The following is a 6,408-nucleotide window of genomic DNA, read 5'->3' as shown; positions in this document are numbered from 1 at the left end:
TGATTTGTGACCACTGTTTGGGAGGGATGGTTATATTGTGTATCTGGAATGAATTTTAGGTCTCTACGTCCATCCCATGGGGAATGGGAGCAGTAACAAAGGTGTTGCGTTTATATTTTTGTTGAGTGTATATATATAATGTTCTGATATAATCCAGACAATACATGAATTAAAATTTTTAAAGGTAACAATTGTCATCTTCAACAAATTGTCAACATTTAACAAATGTGCAGTTGCATGCAAACAGAAAAACATACATTTTGGCGAATATAGCATCCAGGTTATAGAATTTTGTACCTTGGGTTTAAATACAAAAATCAAAAATTTCAGCCAATCAGTTCATATTGTCTGACCTTTCCACTGCATAGGCATAAAAATGGTCAGTCCTGATAAGCAGTGTATTTGACAAAGATGCCAAATGAGGTTTCTCACCTCTGTGAACAGAGACTCTCTACATTTTGGACAGGTGAACATTTTACTTGCATCCTTTAATCTGTGCAATCAGCTCCAGTACTTTGGTTTTCCTTTGGGTGGACAGCGGCAGGTCATAGACAAAATCAAAGAAGGTGAAGACGGAGCCAAGTGGTGCTGGATAGGACAAGTTACATACCCAGTACAGTTTGAAAAGCTTATCCACAGCACACGTCAGGCCATCATTCAGAGAAATGGTTACTCTGTCATTCTTAGCAACAATGATGTACTGCCTGGTTGCCCTCTTTAGATCACCGATGCATATCAGCTGGGGTTGGTGTGTTGTGGATGATGCTTCAGGATCACTGCAAAGCGATGCAATACTTGTTCCAGGCTTGGAGATGGGGGAAGATAAAGATAGTATTCAGTGAGGTGTAGACAAATGCTTTCCTCAGGTAAATACCGTGAGAACTTTACTGAATACATACCAGTGCAAAAAAGGCTGCAACGACTGGCACCAACTGGTGGGAGTAGGTGTGTTAACACATGGCGGGGGGGTTCTTGTTTCCAGGGCAGCTACTGATTTGAGCTTCGGAATGATACTGGCTTCCCATTTTCGCAAAAAGAGATCCACCTTTCCTCCTGTAAAATTGCCAAACTCCAAGTCCAGCCTACAGAAATAAAAGAAGTGTTTAAGTTTAAAATGAAGCATTAAATACATTAAATCAAAAGTACATTCTGTCCATTTGGTAGCTGTATGGCTAAGATCAAACTTTACAGTATCACATTTCTGTTACCCATTCCACATCTAGCTTACCTACACAGTTAAACAACAATTTACTTGGAGTGGTATTTGAATACAAGTCCATTATTCCTTAATTTTAGCTATGATTTGGGTCCCATCAGACCCTGAGAAAAAATTAGGACTTTTTAGCTGATGTTCAACTTTCTAGCAGACAATTTCTTATGTTGTCTATCTGCGGTTTGTCCTGTAGAGCTTTTTTGTTGAAAATAGTGCTGCTGAAAGCAGAGTTTCATACAGATTTAGGTGATTTTTTTGTAGGGTTTTCACTTCCACGAGCAGCACTTTCTGCATTGTCATTTGATGTCCCTACTATTAGATAGTCATTTGGTGGTACGACTAAGATTTTGGACCATGTGAAAAGTGATGCTCATTGTAATCAGTGCGCAGGGAGTAATGATCAAACTCTGAAGTTATAAAACTTTCAAAATATTCACTAGGAGCTCATAAACATACCTCCAAATGTATCGACTCCTGTTACATACTTTGTATGCAAAACACAACTGAGTGGAGAAGGAGTACATAAACCATTACCAGAGAACCAAGCAACTTACCAGACTTGGCATGTCCAAAAACCGTGGGTACTCTCCGAATATTCCAGGCTCTGAGACTGGTGTATGTTTCCTCCATGCCTAACATGATAATTGGAAGGTTCTCAGCTGAGGGCCGCAATAACTTGGGTGACCCACTCATCTGTGCTGCTGGTATTCCCATCCTCTCGCCTGAGCTTCTTGTCTTCACCACAGTCATCTGTCACTTTTCGCTTCTTATAATGTCTCTGCCCCTGGTCGAGATTCCGTCTAAGGTTGCGCAGTTTAGTCTCTAGGAATCCATAATGAGAGACTGGATCATAATAATGCTCCTGAGGAAGAAAGGACAGAGGTATATGGGTAACAGCTGAGCAATTTTAACTGAGAAAAAAAGCTCTAATAAATAATTAGATAAAGGTTAAACGATACACAGTAAGTGGGAACAAGTGCAATTTACAGTATGTAGTGGAATTTACATTATTAAAATGCTAAATTTACTTACAAATCCTTCCCCCTGTCCTGCCACTTAAGGGTGGAAAAGTGGTGAGGATGCTTTTTGCTACAGTTAGCTTCTCTGCACTAAGAGGGTAACTGGAAAACAAAGGTAAACTTTTTTACTTCTGTGCACTTCAACATTTTTAAAGGAAAACATTCATTGCAAAATTTTAACAAAGTACAGTAAAGTGCGATACTTACTAACCACACCTCTCCACCAAATCCCCAATGCAAGTCTTCACAAGGAGCCTCCTCGATGGCACCGACAGGTTTCATACTCCTTAAGAATCTGTGGGGCTTTCCTGAGTGACTTCAGGGGTTGACTTTGTTCTTCTGTGGTAATGGTAGACTGTGTAAAGGCAACACCAGACACTTTACCTCTCTGCAATAATCTTCAAAGTCATGACAGCAAATTTCCACAGAGCATAAAAGCACGAGTTTACTCAAAAAGCTGCAGCAGAAGAAGGCGGTTTCTTAACTACGTGATTATAACGCAATGACTAAAAGAAATTCTGAATAATAAATAAATTGATTTTATCTTCTAGTTGCTACTTGGTGAATAAATCTGATCCTGACTAATAGTGATGTCTGATGTCTGTGGCACTGCTGACAATAAGAATTTTTTTTTTTTACAAATTTCTTTCTCATCTATAAAAGTGGTTACAAGGACTTTGACAGATTCTAAGTTGTCATATGTGTGCTGAAAAAATGAAACACATGGCTAAATAAGTAAGATAATTTGCATGGTTAAGTTGCTGTTGTTTGGTTTTTTAAATAACACTGACTATTACTTCCTCAGAAGTTCTGCATAAAAAAGAAACTATATCAGAGCATGTTTCCAGCAATAAGCCTTAAAAAAGAATGTGCACATACTTTAGTTAATCATACTAGATGCAAAAACTGCTTTAACTGCTTGAAAAAATAATTATCTCTGTCAATATGAGGTATAGTTCATGTTAAAGTTACTCAGTCTTTATTCCTATTCTCTGCTAGTAAACGAATGGTCGCGGTGATAACTACATTTGCTATATTCAGAGCTAACGACAATATTGTCATTTTACTCAACACTGCTACGGTTAGGTGCTGACTCTGGCGTTGCTCATAGACAACATAATGCCTGTCGGAGCCGCTAGCCAACTACCACACTGGTTCTAAGAGCAATTTCTGAATACTCTAATACATAAATAAAGTAAATAGATAAATACATGAATAAAGTAATACATAAAAATACTACCAAAACACATTAACTCTAATGGAGTATGGCACGAAATCCAAGAACTAATAATAAAATTAAGAGTAGGATATGTTAGCAAGACTGTTACATTAAGGTTAGCTAGGTATAGTTAAGCAGTAATTAACTTAAACTCTAAACTCCTATATTTTATATAAATTCACATTCTTCCAGAAACCCGGCATATTTTCAGTACATTAAGATAAACTGGTAAATGATACTTACTGTAAGGTCTGACAACATACTAGGCGACGTAACCTCCATCTTTGTCTCCTTTGTCTCATTGGCGCGAAAGATAGCGCCCCCTTCCCGCCGCCGCCGGTATGTCATGTTGCTGGGCAGAATTTGTTTCAATTTTAAGCATGTGTGTTCTTACTCATTTCATTTTCTACTTTTGCTTCAATTGTATTCACATGTTACGGTCAAAATTAAGCCTGTTCTTTGTGGATACTTATGCTTATAGTATAGCCATGGCCATTAATTGGTATGCCATACATATTGAGAAATAAAAAATTAATCCTCTTTCAGAATTTTAGTACACCATACCTTGGTCCACATTACATTATAAAATGTTTTATTTGTTGAAAGTAATGAGGAAAGGATTAAGGAAAACAAACAATAACTAAACATTTTATTTATTCAGTTAATATAGTTATAATACATTGTTAATCTACAATTTATTTCACTAAACACAGGGCTAGTATCAAATTACTGAGCTGCTAATTTTAGGTCCTGTTGTTAGATTCTGAAAATAACACACAAAATGTGTTAAACTGTGCAACACATCAAGTGTGTTAAGCGTTTTACACATTTTTTCAATGTTTACACATTTTCTTACACATGTTATGTTAAAATTTACACAAAATGTGTTAATAGTGTAACAACACATTTTTTGTGTCATTTTTTAACACATCCTTTCTAAGAGTGCAGGAGGACTGCCGCTGCACTTTTCTCGCTCTCTTCTTACACATAGTCATTTGACCCATTCTTACTAGAAGAAAGTTGATGTTGTTGTAGTTCAGAATTAGAGTTTGTATTTACTGGCAAATGTATATATGTAGCACAGTGTTTTATTTCCATCTAATGTATACTAGAACACAGATGGTAGAGCAGGTCAGGATGAGAGTTAGCAGGCTGGGTTATCCTGAGTAATCTTTCTTTATTATTGATATAAACCGAAGCAGTATGTACAAGGTATCTGTATGAGAAGTAAATACAAGCAAACAGTATAAAGGGAAAGCAAAATTACTAGTATGTACTCTGTATTTCAATGACGTTTTTATGTTTGTGTTTAATCTGGACCAAACGGCTTTTATTTCCAGCTCAACGATGACACAAAAACACAACATTTAAATGCTGTTTACTCTTAATTAATTAATCTATTAAGACCTCATATTCATATATATATATATATATATATATATATATATATATATATATATATATATATATATATATATATATATACGTTTTAAAAAAATCACCATATCACGAGGTCAAACAGTAGCAGTTAGGAAGATGTCAGCTGAGATCTGTCTTCTTTATTAGCTGTCACATTGGCTAATGGACCTGTGGATTATTAAAATATATGAACTTTCATTAAGTCTCCTACTCTTACAACACGTGCCTTTTTCTCCTCCATATGGCACCGAGCAGTATGTCACATTTGATAAAGTACGGAGACAGCATAGCTTGAGCTCCGCGTTATATCGCAAGGTGGCCGTTATATGAAGTGATGATAACTTTGCTCAGGTAATAAATGATCTAGATTGGCTGCGCATATAGAAGTTCAGGGCTACCATCGAGATATGAAATCAAAAATTAAATGTCAAGACATTTAGGATAGATCTGGTCTCACTAACACCGATAGCTTTTATGAGTGGCATTTGTGACGTGTTGCTGAAGAAAATCTCAAGTGTGTTTTCTGTGTCTACTAATACTGTTTCGCAGCATTTCCAGACAACTTGCATAATTGTAAAGATCAGTTAGAGAGATCACACCCTGCCGTTAAGGGCGTCTGCACCGCTGTCCATAAAATGCACGGCCACATTCTGGCTTTAGCTTCTGAGGTTTTCCCAAGATGCATTGCTTTGCATTTAAATAACTCTTTTCCCATCTATCTCTTCTACCGACCGCATCTTAGCATCCTAGTATAGTGTGTTGTTTTCCAGGCTTTAAGTTTGCTTGGCTGAGTGGGTCCAGGACAGCTGTGAGTGAGGGTCATTCACTGCTCTGTCAGGGCTGGAGATGGAGGCACTGAACTGAGGCCAGCTATCCTATGCTACTCCTACATGCCACCTTTTCTCTTTGTAATATGTTCCTGTGCGGAAGACAGCTTGGAGTGAAGAGGAGAAAGGGAAAAACTGTGTGCATAAACAAGTCACATCAAGTCCTCAGGCAAAATTTTACAGAAACCTCAAGGTCTTACCATAGAACAGATTATATAAGCTGCCTTGTAAGGGTTGGATCATTGTGTGACAATGTGTGTTAAAGCTCGAGCAGCTGAGTGTGAGAAATGATCAGAAATAACTGAAGTTTTCAGGCACTTCAGTTCATTCAGTATTGGACAGAGTGTAACACAAAAGGCAGTTCACATTTAGTCACTTCTCTTGAGACCATCTCGTCAAAGCTGATTTCAAGAGTCTCTCACTGTGAAACATATTACCACATGTTTTTATTAGGAAATTCTTCAACTGCTTTTTGTTTCCCTTCTGACTTCATCGGTACATCATTTGCTTAAATTGTGAAATAAAATCATAACCCGCATACAGATGGGTAGCAGGAAAAAGGATAGTGGTGTATGAATCACACCACCTCCATGGCACCATGGTAACTAAGCAGTGCAGAGGTGAGCTCTGAAAGGGAACAAGGTGAAAGGTTTTTCTGTCGTGCGAGTAGTGGAAATGCTTTTCTTGGAGTACATTTAATTATAAAGCCAC

At 37.4% G+C, this 6,408-nt stretch overlaps 1 pseudogene; it reads right to left on the bottom strand.

Moving 5' to 3' along the window:
- Positions 1-475: 475 nt before the first annotated feature.
- Positions 476-3,799, bottom strand: LOC146631837 (uncharacterized; annotated as a pseudogene).
- Positions 3,800-6,408: the final 2,609 nt, after the last annotated feature.

This window comes from Diplotaxodon limnothrissa, linkage group LG5 (assembly GCF_057381915.1).
Source record: "Diplotaxodon limnothrissa isolate DT_005_m linkage group LG5, D_limnothrissa_male_GT1.1, whole genome shotgun sequence".
NCBI lineage: Eukaryota > Metazoa > Chordata > Actinopteri > Cichliformes > Cichlidae > Diplotaxodon > Diplotaxodon limnothrissa.
The sequence above is the reverse complement of the archived record's forward strand: the minus strand, read 5'-3'. Positions and strand labels throughout refer to the sequence as shown.